General features: G+C 33.1%; 1 protein-coding gene across 1 annotated transcript in view; it reads right to left on the minus strand.

The window, feature by feature from the left end:
- The window catches only part of LOC110460104, a 31,281-nt gene extending 20,030 nt beyond the window's left edge, over positions 1 to 11,251 (minus strand). The window contains exon 1 of the mRNA XM_021512829.1: positions 11,150 to 11,251. The gene's annotated coding sequence lies outside the window, so the exon portion shown is untranslated. The remainder of the gene's footprint in view (positions 1 to 11,149) is intronic.
- Positions 11,252 to 14,057: the final 2,806 nt, after the last annotated feature.

Here is a 14,057-nt window from a genome sequence, read left to right on the forward strand (position 1 = left end):
GCGCGCTAGCATGAGTGCATGAGTGTTAAAAATTTGTTTCCATTGTTTACATTGCCGGCATTGGTGATTTCAACCGATATGCATTTTGTACGATATTGCAGACAGACATTGGTCCTATTTTTGTTGTAATAAAAGTATTTTTATTTCTTATTTCTTTTTTGCACAAAAATTTACAATGAAATTGTCAAGTCTCACAGTGCCCAGCGATATTTCAGTAGCCGTCATGTTAATTTACATTGGATATTGTAGTTCCGGTCAGTGTTGTAATTAAAACGCTAAGATTTGTGTCTCGTGCGGCCTGGTAATTAAAGTCCCATCAACGACACAGCTTTCAAAGAGGCTATATAATGACAATGCCATGCAAATGAAAATATAATGACTTGATTGCCTCAAGAAAACGACATTTGGTACCATAATGTTCAATTTTTTTCCATAAAAGCTCTCGATTAACACTATCGAATGCACTTTCCATATCAACAACCATACACATGTTCCTTGTTTCTGTGTCTTCCTTTAATTGATTAAAGATAATAATATATACTGATGTTAAAGATAATCACGTTTTTTTGTCTACAACCATGTATAAGTACCTGAAATAGCGTGCCTTGTGGAATTTGATTCCATAAAGGAAAAAGGTATTGTTTGAAATATTGATATTTATGTGTCTTTTTGATTAAACATAAGTTTTACTTGTAGATATATGATGTACAGTAAATATATTGATTTAAAAAAAAAAAAAAAAAAAGTTTTATTGAAGAACATCAGGCATGCACACTAATATTATATGTTAAAATCTGCTTCAATTAAGTCCACTTGATGCTTTTGATATGTTTTTAAGGTAATTGGTTTGTTTCACCATTTCTCAGTAGAATATCTTCAAATTTTGAAGTTATATTGCTTTGAAGTAAAAAACATTTTCTGCCATCAAAAAAAAGGAAGGTTGTCAGAATTTTAAGGATTTTAAATGGAAATTTATGTAAAAAGGAGTGAACTTTGAGGAAAAAAAATGAAAGACAATGTCAATAAAAATGATACTGCCATAGATTAGTATTGCATTAATGTATATCAATTTAATAAATGCTGAAATTGTGTAAAATAAATTCTCTATAAACGATTAGAAATTGACATTATATAATAAAACCGTATACACATAGTAATTGCATGTAAGATTTATCTTTCTTAAAAAAACACTTCACAGTAGTGAAATAGGTAGCCGGTTTCCTTAATTACAGAAAAATGGACACATGTGACTCATTGATAAAAAAAAACCCACCTGAATTAATGCCTGGATTGCTTTGAAATACTTTAATATTGAGAGAACACCCTGTTCTGTCAATAATAAACATACAATATTCATCAGTTGAAGATTAAACAATGGACAAAACATAAACTTAATGACTCATCACACAGTTACGGGCGGCAACTCTAGACTCATTAGAATATGCGGAAATTGTGATTCTGTCTCCCTACATTGGATTTTCAACTAGGGAGGTACTTCCTATTTCCGTTTATCAATACACTCATTCGACCTTAATCTAATTCCCTCATTTTATGAATGTAAAGGAAGCCAACTGTAAAAAAGTGAACAAAATAATCAACTCTCATCCGGATCAAATTGAAAAAATATATAAAATAGAATGCCAAAGTGTTTGTTTTTCATTTGTTCACTCTTTTTGTATGAAACTGTATGTCATATTAGATTTTAGCTTGTGGGAAATCACATTCAAACATTTTGTATAAAAGGTATAATATATATTGTGATAAATAAAATGTTTGTTTGGTTAATGAGCAATGTTTCATTTCATTCGTCTATTGTTGTTATATTTCTGAACAATGTGAAAATCCCACATGTGCCTATTACAATTTAATTGTGTGAAAAGGTTCACACCTCCTTCACGATTGACCAATGCTACAGAAAGTAGTCTCGTTACCTTGTATTTAACAGGTAACTGGTAACAGTTAGGACTGCTTAACAACTGTTCACATTATATCTGTATGCACATAACGAAAGAGTCTACGAACTTATCATAATACATGCCTTATATTTCATTAATATAAGTATTATTCATTGACCTTCCATCAAAACACTACATATGAAAAATGTCTGTTAATGTCGTTTTTATTTAAGGCTGTTAAAGTTTAGATTCATTGGCCTTCCATCAAAACATAACATTTGAAAAATGTCTGTTAATTTCTTTTTCATTTAAGGCTGTTAAAACTGACATACGTTAATCAAATGTGATTCATACAGAATGTAGGAAAATAAATAATCATATATATAAAGTAATATTTATTCATTTCAGGAGGATAAACAAACGTTGATATTTTGAATCAAGAAAAATACGAATTCTAAAACTGCTTATATGTCTAATGCAAACAGCTATACCTATTCAATTTGTCTTGAAAACTCTCAAAAGAATTCGGTTATGAGTCGGTGTGTTCCAGAGGCTTAAGAACTAGTAATGTGTAAATAACGGATACAAGCCAAGCGAATAGCCCTATGTCATCCACATTTTTCACGTGAATTAGCAAAACGTATTTTATTGTTCTTGTTTTTTCAACGATCAGAAAAAAATCTGTACTTTTTTACTTGACGATATATGTTTGAGCTTCTAACATTTATATTTTTCAGGTGAAGTGTTTCAATATTCTATTTTTCAATTGTAACGAGTTAAAAATTATCAACTCCCGTGCTTTAGTGAATTAGATAGAGAATGTAAACATATAGTTGCTACCAACAGCTTAACAATGCCATATTGATCATAATCAACAATGCTCGGTTGGAATCGTAAGATATAACATTCAGAACACAGAGAAACGTTTTAATGTAAGGGAAGCAAGTCTTACAAAAACAATCCCAACCAAGAAAATGTTTTAACCGTCTAAATCATTTAATCGTTTTGAGTCTGATACAAAATTGATATATATATATGTTTGGGAGTCTGTCCCTGCATAAAACAATAATACTCTCTCATACTATACTGCTTCTGCTTTGAAAAGAATTTGTCGTATAAGGTAACAGTACCCAAATCGGATCACCAAACCATCATTTTATTAATTCATTGAAAAATCTGAGGAGGAATTATATTCATTTATGGCTGTATCAAAAATAGAATATCGATGGGTGTTATAAGCACCGGAGTTCACTTATATATTTATTTATAGAACACTCTGAAGTCACATAGAATTGCCGTTTCAGTTTCTCCAGCAATGTTCCTCGGACGAAACTTCCCGGGAAAAACAGTCTCCGTGTTTCCCAACCTTTGCCGTTTTTAAATGGTTCCAAAATGGTTCCAAAAATCCTATTATCTCTGGTTAAAGATATTTTTCCAGGTATTGCCCATTGATCACCTGTTTTGCTGATTTTTTTACCGACGCTTCATCTTTATCTTTATGAAACTCTTTTTGTGTTGAAATCTGACAATCTGTCTCCTTGGTGACGGATTTTGGAGATTGTCGTAACGTCACCAAAATTTCATAAATGTCTTCAACAGTTGAATGCACAAATGATAGCTTTTCAGTTATTTCTTCGATTTTCTTCTCCATCCCGGTCCAGATCTTGTCAATCGCAAGTTAGTACACAGTAGATGATAAATAAACAAGTCCTTGCGAAGGAAAATATAGAATAAAAACATACATTTGTCAGATCTTCCGCTAGGCCTTTCTGTCTTCTAGTGCTTCGTACATAGATAAACTGCATTATAATGCTGATTTGAAATTAACTCTATGATGATCAAATGGATGGTCTTTTCTTACGCAGGCAGTCGTTATGATAGACTTTTTGCATTCACTTCCGTCCATGTTTATCAAATAATATGAGGTTTCTTGTTAACTATGGATGACAATGATTAACTATCATGCAGGCTCTAATGTTACAAATTTCCGTTTTACTCGTACATCTGAATTTTTCAGCCCTGCTTTATAAATATTATTTATCTGAATTTCAATATAGCTAGCTCTAATTTTACCGGTGGTACATATGTACCGGTCGCCTTCACTCTCGCATCAGAGAGAGACATTCTTTAGCTCAATTGGAATTGTACATCTGCCAATCGGATATGTGTTTATCATTCCTTTTTGTACAGCTTCGATATTCGCTAAACAGCTCAAATTTAGCGAACATGTGTCTGCAGCCGTCTTCAAAGGAAACAGGATGTTAGGAATTATTTTTAGAACATTTACATTTCTAAATCAATCAACATTCCTTTTAATATATAAATCACTTGTCAGACCTCATATTGAGTACTGCTCCACAATATGGTCACCCCTCCTAAAGACAGACATACATTCACTGGAAAACACACAACGACGGGCAACTAAAAGGTTAACTGCATTGCAAGACTTACCTTACCCAGATCTACTAAAACGACTAAGACTGCCCACACTTGAATATAGAAGACTACGGGCTGATATGAATCAAGTGTTCAAAATTCTGAGTCGTGTGGACGGTGCAGACAAGTCTAAATTATTTACTGAATCCACTTATCCGGCACCTAGATGTCACCAGCCAAAGCTCTTTCAGAAACAATGCCGCTTAAACACCACCAAGAACATTTTCAGCAATCGTGTAGTCACAAATTGGAACAATTTATCAGCTGAAGTGGTTAATGCCGAAAGTTTGAATAGTTTTAACAATAGGTAAAACGTGCACTGGATAGATCATGCACACAAATTGTATCCGTCCTTTTAATCTACGATGTGTATATATTAATTAATACTATTGCGACAATTAGACTTCACTAAATGTTTAGATATATTTAATTTCATACAATGTATGCCATTCTTCGCGCACTCCATCATCAACCAATCAATTAACGAAATGCCGATTAATAACATCACTACAAACCACAGGCTTTCCATTGATGTCTTACCTATGATATACCTATTAGATATGAGCTTCCTATCTATTAGATGTTTTATCTTGATTCTATCTCTCTGGACCTGTAAGTTATAAGTAACAAACAATGGCATCTGTCGTGTTGTATCCGAACTTCAAAAATACGTTAAGACTTGGAATGCATAATTGCCATACACACAGATATTATTTATGTAGCGGGCTATTCAATCAACTGTCACAACTGAGGTATACATAGCCGAATTTTACATAGACGGCAACTGGATCTTAAAAATTAAAATAACACAGATTGTATAAACATCAGTTATATATTTTATCAATAAAATGCATTCTTTCAAATTTATAATTCTATTATTCTGAACTGGATTGCAGATGAATCGAATAACGCACGTGCATGTTGAAGAAATATTAATTAGAAAGAGATTTTTTTTGGTTATTAATCATAGTTAATTACGAGCTTAAAAATATTTCAAAAACTTTCCTTTTTTGAAGACAATCAATACAGAACATAATGTAATAGCACCTCACAGGAAACGATTGTTCATTAGAACAAATGTACTTTGTATGCACAGCTGCAAACATGGTGTTCTATGTAATCATTTCAAGAGGTTCGATTTTAGAGAGGTTTAGCAACCTTACGTGTACGGCTACGTGTAGCCTACACGTACACGTACACGTACACGGAAGGTTTCTAAACCTCTCTAATGCTGATTTTTTTTATTCTTCTCTCTCAGCTTGAATATCTCTTTTATTTTTTATTTTTTTTACTACATTTTTTTTTTACTAATTGAAATTCATTAAGCTATCATTGTCAAGAGCAATTCTGTTTTTCTAATCCATCCGGTTTATTCTGTGTGTATGACGCTTTTATTCCAGAGCTGTTGAAACTCAGGCACGTTAATAGAAGCTGATTCATGTACAGAAGATATCAGTATTTATACATTTGTTTCTCTAGTAGAGGAAAAAAGTATTGATGTTTTGAATCAGGAATATCAGTATACTAAAAGTGCTTGGTTACCAGTCTATAAGTTAAGGTATTATGTGCATAATTTTTATGTCTTTGAATCAGGAATATCAGAATTCTAAAAGTGCTTGGTTACCAGTCTATAAAATGAGGTACTATGAGCATAATGTTAATGTCTGGAGCGTGCAGCCATCGACATTGACCATATTTATTCCAAAAACTTCTTTATTTCACCATCTTGTTCTCAAATGTAAAAGTGGGTTATTAATATAAATAGGAAAACTTTTCCTCAGTTGGTAGAACGAAGGACTTTATGTTGGGAGTCGATGGAAGCACACAACTATATATCCGGTTAAGTAAGCTCTCCATAATATTTGCTATATTGACATTACTTTAACGTGAGTGCAAACGAAATGCCTTTTATAGCCTAACGTCATCTGAATGTATACGTTCTACGACTGTCACATGTTATACGAGGCGGAAGGACAATTTTCAAATTGGCACTTATCTAAATATGTTCTTAGCCCTATGGTAAGTTTTATATCGGAGCTTGCAGCGTAAATTGAAATACATCGCCATGATTGAAATAGGATTTACATGGCTACATATACATCTCAATGTATTTAGATGTTGATTACATTTAGATGTTGATATATCAATAAACAAAGATATAAAACATGAAACCGGCCAATAAAAACATTTCCTTAATACTATCATTTGAGTAGACGCAATACATCAGATCTTTACTCGACACATAATGTTGAACGCCAACAAAAAATGACTCGCTTATTTATCACATGATGACAACTGTAATGAAAATTATAATTGTACTTTTCTCTCAGGTGTGATTTCTTTTTCGTTAGTAATTAATTTAAGTTATTTCTGTTATTCAAAGCAATATCAGCTTAACACCGTCACTAATACAAATTTTCTAAATGCAGTTTATTATTCTTTAAATCTTTCAAACTTTACCAATATGTTTTTGTTATAAATTTAATATATCTTAAGATGACACTTTAAGTCCCTATACATATCATTTTAGTTTTGAGTTTAAATATTTTTGAAAATATACTAGATGAAAATTTTGCCTTAAATTATCGTTAAGCTAACCAGGCTTTGAACAGCGTGGCCCGGTTGATGATGCGTCATTAAACGTGTTAATTAAAAAAGGGTTATTGACCAAATGAATGATGTTATTATTCTTTTAACCATTTTCTTATGTCATAGTTTAATGATTGATGTAAATTTAATTGTTTAATGTCACTATTATCAATCCAATTTCTTATTACTGTCAAAACTTAAATTTAGGGATTGTGAGCACAATCGTTTGTTTATTTACTAATCGCGAAAGCATTCACGTGTTTTACTGAAATTTAAATTGTATACACTTTGGTGTGTTTGTGTGTTACGTCCTAATAGACATTTCTCATTTTAGACAGACCTACCACGGAGCCAGAGACGTACACTGAAAGTAGTAAAATTTAAAAAAATATTTATCATTTCATCTGTATTCAGGATTCTTGTCCGCTGCTTGCGACAAAACACTAGAGAACGATCTTTTAGTGCTCCTTACCTGGAGTAACGTCCAATTATTTTCATTACATGTACAACCGATAAACTTCTCTTTTCGCATTTGAAGGGGGAAATATATTATATATGATTACTATATTTTGTATTTATCTAATAAATACGAGATGAAAGTACTAAAGACTCGTTGTTGAGAACATTTTTTTCAAATTATTTCTTTGTCAGTAAGGATACTTTTTCTGCTTTTCTGATATATATCAAACATATATGTGTTGCTGTTGTTTTTTTCATACGAACATACGATAGGTGGTTTTTTATATGCAGCATTTATATTTTCTGAGAAAAGGGACCGCCCGTCTTAACCACAGATTAATCTTCAATTGACAATTGCGGACAAATCGTCGTCGAGGACGACGGAATAATGACGTTACGCTATAATGTTCGAAAGTCATGCTGGTTTCAATTTGTCAATTTTATCAGAAACACAACTAAACCAGTTCAAGTCCAAGTGGAGTTTGGCAACTGGGGTAATAAAATACCTTGTTTCATCACAGAGTGAAAAACGGACCTATGTATTGCATGGCCAGAAAGTTAGCTGCACCACTATAGTAAAGAATGCATGTAAGAAATGTATGCATTTTATCCACGCTACATAATGTCCAAACTTTACTGAAGGAGCTTTGCAGTACATGTATAATAATCGTTTAAGATTAACAGAAGAATATCTAAATGGACGGGGAAAACATAAATCTACACTATACAAATAGTATGCAGGTGTTTGATCTTCACGTGCATGTTAGGTGACATTATATTTGCGAGAAGTCTGCGCTAAGGAAACCAAAATGCAGATATAAACAGATTACATCCTGTCCGATTTCTTTTTACTTTCATGAAGCAAAAAACTATTCCACAAAAATGGTTGCTACTTTTCTAAAACATCTATTTCCACAAAACGACATTTTGGAACGGAACTAGGATTTTGTCGCCGACTGTAGTGATCGTGACAGCTGATACAGAGGGACAACTCATGAAAAATCAAATATTAATATTGTTTTAAGAATTCCTTCTTAAAGTGGCGTCGCGCATGATAGATTGGTCACGACGCATAATTGGTTGGCAGTGAGGGCTGCAATTAAAGAGGGAAATATATACCATAGCGCATCAACACATTCTGGGGAGAACACTGAAAAAAATGTTCCATCGTAGATGTAATTCATACAACAAATATAGCACAGGTAATTTGTTCTCTCTTTTGATACTTCTGAGTATGGCTAATCATTACCAAAATCCAAATGGGAGGTAAGAATAAACTGCATCAAAATCTTACACGCATAAACAAGTAATAAACCATTGGATAAATCCAGCGTTCTTAATTCTAGGAGATCGACGTGTACCCAAGGTTTTTTTTACAACAGGAACTGCCTCAATATATTCAGCACTGATCCTAAGTTGGAGAGCCGGTGTTTGTTTACACTGGGAAGAAAGGCATTAGTTCTGTATTTTCCTTGAGTAAGCTTTAGAGCATGTGGGCATAAGTACAGGCACTAATATCTGTTTGAAAAGCTGCCAGATTTCTTGATATGGTGTTTCAACTATCTTATGGCATGCTTACCAAGTAATTTGTGTATAATCGACAGATCTATTTAATCAGTTTTTAATAAACATTTTGTTTTCGTCCTCAGTCATACCCCTCCGGAACCCCGAAATTGAGGTTTTTGTAGTGTGAGGTATTTGGTTCTATAACAACTTTACAGTGTTCAACAGGACAAAATCAAAATAAAACGTTGAAAGAACCCCGGTATTTTTGTTTTGACCGTGTTAAGGTCATAACAGACTTCTTTATAATCTATTCATTGCTATGTTATTTATTTCATATTTTGATAAACAGCTTGAACATGTCACGATACAGTATATGATATCTTATAAGAAAATACGGCAAAACTACTCGTTATTTATAATACACGTAAATAATAAACAATACTGCTATGGTATGAACATATCACGTAGATATACGTTAAGATAAAGCTGTCATAACACATATCAGTTCCCCTTTACCAAAATTGTCTTCGGACATTTTGTCCAACCCATCGTAATACTGTAATCACATTTATCATGAAAAGTTCCTAATAAGACCTGTGTATTCAGACATATTGCCTATCTGACCAATATGCTTTGTATCAAAGGGTATGGAATTTAACTGATTCAAATGCAATTGTCAACTCCATAATGATGGTTAGTTACATGCTTAATGTATACTGGAACCGTATGAGTATTTGCACTCCATTTTGCTGTAAATTGCCGACATTTATAAGTTCCAGGCATTATGACATATTGCCTCAGCTTTCAGTAAAATGGAAAAATATTGTGATTTTATAATCAGTGGCTATCCTAATTAGGGAATGCGAATAAATACGAGAAGCGCTGTAATATATATAACGTCATTATACTACAAATGATAAAGGTTCATTGCTTCGCTAAGTAGAATAAACAAAAGCGTGTGACATTTCCTATTTATCAGTGTCGTTAAATTGCAACTTCTGTACATGTATTGTCTTTATAAGCCCATTTCTTCTTGTTCTTGTCATTTTTTTCATTCATTTCAGAAGATGAACAATTATCCCTTTTAACTAATGTACAATAAACACTCCTTACATTTTCACGTTAATTAACTTATAAGTAGTAAATATTTAAATACATTATTTCAGAAGTTACACACATATCTCAACTGTTAAAAAACTTGACAAAAGCTTTGCACATAATTATCCTGTCAGTTCTAGAATATCCTTCTGTTACTGGTCCAGGCAAATCACTTGATGATGTAATAAACCACGTATCCTCTCAGAACCTTTTGATCGAATTCGAGATAACGCGTATGTCTGTAGGAGTTATGTTCCTTTGACTGTAGCTCAATGTCGATTATAGTAGCACATCATATGCAGTTGGTATTGAGAACGATTTGCGGGACAGGTAACATAGAAAAGGTAAGTAATATAATTCCTTATTGAGAGTTAGAGTCATCCTGATCAATAAATCATCTCATAGAAGCATTCCTGACATAGTTAGACCTACTGTTGATCTCCTTAATTCGACGTTTCTTGTGCATGTAGGTTACCATAAAACCCCTGCCTTGTACCTTTTGTTGTATTTTGCACAAAACCTTTACACGACCATTTACTCAACCGGGCGCAATTACACATTTCAAAATGCTTTTACGTCTTAAATGTACAACGCGGTGTTGTTTTTTCAGTAAGCTGATGTTTTATATGTTACACACATACTTTCAGTCCTATTTACTCATTATACCGTCTCATTATAATCAGTGCATCAGTTAGCTCTGAAAATTACGAATACGACTGTGCGTTTCTCTTTTGATTTTCTATTATTTTATCTGAGACGGGACATACTTGTTCATATGTTCATATGTTCATTGCTTTAAGATAACATAACAAACTGCAGACAGTTACAGGAATATATTTAAAAATATAATAATAATCACTGACCATGTTCCTGTGAAGGTAACCTTTTTATTTATTCAGAATTTTAAAAATAGTCCCATGGATCATTACCATATTGCTTTATATTAGCACGTTCGGCAACAATTTATACGCATGGAATATGCCTATGAAATAACTGATGGGAAATGTACATGAGATGAATGGACTAGGTTCGGTAATACATTTTCTACCTGATAATGAAATGTATTGAGATGTGATACCATATACACGATGAACGGCATGTGGAGTATGTGTTACCAAAGGAGAAAAAATATTCAATATTAGTCTTAGTAAGAAACTTTCACTTACCTTTTTCACGTTGACAAAGTCCGCTTGAATGACAGTGACACACTTAGCGTGGAATAAGACAACAGAGGTATCTCTGAAAACTTTAACATGCAAATGAGATCATATTACCGGAGGCGACATTCTTGAGGGGAAATTATCATAGATGTCAACACATCTTGAGGACAAAGAGTACAAACAATTAGAAATGAATATATGACTAGCCTTATTACGTTTTATAGTTTAATTTGTATTTCATTACATATACTATATATTACATAAAGTTCCATTGTATTCCACTACTACAAAGGTTTGGAAATGTTCCCTTATTACAATTTGTCATGTTTAATATAATTTTTATTTCAAAATGATATCGTCTGTCTTGTGAGTCAGATATAATTAAAACATGTCTCCATATTCAATCTTTTGTTGTTGTTTTTTTAATTTGTTATATGCATATATCTTTAAATTGTCTTTCTTCTCAACAGCAAATAACCGAGTCACGAGTTTGTTGTTTTGTAATCTGAACTATAAACAAAGTTCGGCTTTGACGTCATACTTTCTTTGCCCTTTCAATTAACATTTCAAGTTACTGTAAATACATTTTTTATGAAAATCATAATAAAAAAATGCACTTATTTAATAAATGCGCATGTGTGTAATATTCATTCATTGGAAGGTATGCTGCAGGAATATATTAAACGATTTTTTTTATATATTCCGAATTTCCACATTTGAAGTGCATTATATCAGCGTTTTAGACCTTTATGTATTATATTGAACTGATTTTAAACAAAGTGTATGGTTATTAATGGCGGAATCAAAATGTATCCCATACACAAACCTGAATCAGGCGACGATTCGTGCTATATCTGTAAGCAAAAGGGCTGTTGATGGTCTACCCCCAGACTGCCCCCGCCCCCACTATAGCTTCTAAAAAATAGACATAAATGAAAAGGTCTTTTTTGACCAGCTCCACCTACAAAATAATAACTAACCTGCAAGTTCTGACACGTTTCACCTTAAATTCATTTTTAGGGTATCACATCTTGTTCAACCCCTTTATCTGATATTTTATATATCTGTTATTGCAGGTATGCTCCATAGTACTCTAGAAAAAAACCCGGCAACTGTGTATAAGGACCAGGTTAGAAGACGTGATCTATTTACCTCTATCTCTATTTTATCTATTATCTATTTATCTTTTTTCTCATAATTTTAGCAAATACATGAACAAAAATGTTTGAAATACATGATTAGCTTTTATATTTAGCCTCAAACAGTTGTTACCAATTTGTCAACTATTTCTGATGAAATCTCCAAAAAATCTGGACGAGGCTAGGTAGCCACAATGGTTTTCTTTGATATCACCCAAAACATTTTACAGGGTTTGGCATGATGGTTGATTTACAAGTTTAACATCATTGTATCATTGTATGTGGATACTTATAGTTTTCGTCTATCCACCATGACAGGAGACAGAAAATGGGCGTAGATGGATATAAATCAAACTGGCAAACACTTCAATGACAGGCCTAATGCAGGGATTGGTATCAGTGTCATACATATTCATATTGTATATGAGTGGTATTGGCAAAGATTTGGTTCCTTACATCAAACAATTTGCAGACACATCATCTGATTGACGGTAACAGACATGGAGCGACATGAGATGAACGGCGATATCAATGTATGACTATTTTGGAGATTTTTTTGTGAATGGTATGACAGAGCCAATGTGTCATATACAGAGAATGATTGAGTTTATGGATTACAATATCTTTGTCGAGATCGTAGATCATTCGAAATTCAATAACTTGCTGTGGATATTGCGGTTTCCGTGAAAGATGTCGACTGCTGACGTACACACTTATAACAAAGGTTTTTACATTTCAGGTAGGTGAAGACTACGGGAGAGTTGTATATGGTAATCATGGTGATTTCATTGGGAAATATACTTCCGGCGGTTTTATTATTGATAAAAACATGTGCCTCGTTGTTTCGTTGTCACTATCCTCTGTTCTCTCTTGGAGGACGCGGCTTCTTTTTGTACTTTTTTTCAAGTGTCTCTATGTTAATATTTCTTCATCACGTCAATTCTTATTGCTCTCAGTAATTCAATCGATACCAAGAAGGTGATTATTGATTCTTTATAACATTTTCCCCCTATCAATATTTGCTTCAGTTAGTTAATTCATTGCTATCAATTTGCTATTTCTTTGAAATATATTCATTAATTGTGTCATCGTTATGTCATTGAACAAATTGGATAAATATCAGAGAGTTGACTTTTCATTCTCAACGTCACAATAACAATATAACAAAGTAAATAATAATAATGTGTGTTTATGTTTTCTCTGAGATTATTTATTTTTCAAGGGGGCAAAACCAGAGTGAACAAATCGAGAGATACAAACATTCGTGTTTCCCTACAATAAGGATAAAACTTATCAACTATACCGAAATAGACTCATCAGTGAAGATGATAGAACTTCCGCCCAATATTGTCGTCTGCTTCATTCACTCGGATCTCAGATGTTGTGCCTCTTGCTCATTTTTTCTACAAAAGCTGTGAACATTATACTATCGCTCTTACCAACTGAGCTACATTGTCAGCGGTAGTACACTATTCCAGAAGAACTCTAGTTATATCCGAAACGAATCCGACGAGATGTAAATTTGTGAACGAAAAATTACAATGGAATTCTAGTGGTCTTTCACATAAAGGGGGAAATGTGTGTGTGTACGTGTGTATGTCGAGGCTCCGGTAAATGATCTGGTTGGTTTTAAAGTTTACACGTCCTGTATCAACGCACAGAAATACTAGGGCCCTTGTTCAGCTTTAACTCGTCGAGTACCGGGTTTAAAGCGTATCAAAACGTAAGAATGTTTCCTCAGTTTGTTACTCTTTGTGATATCATTGTAATTCGTA

This window comes from Mizuhopecten yessoensis, unplaced genomic scaffold, assembly GCF_002113885.1.
Source record: "Mizuhopecten yessoensis strain PY_sf001 unplaced genomic scaffold, ASM211388v2 scaffold10317, whole genome shotgun sequence".
In the NCBI taxonomy this organism is placed as follows: Eukaryota; Metazoa; Mollusca; class Bivalvia; order Pectinida; family Pectinidae; genus Mizuhopecten; species Mizuhopecten yessoensis.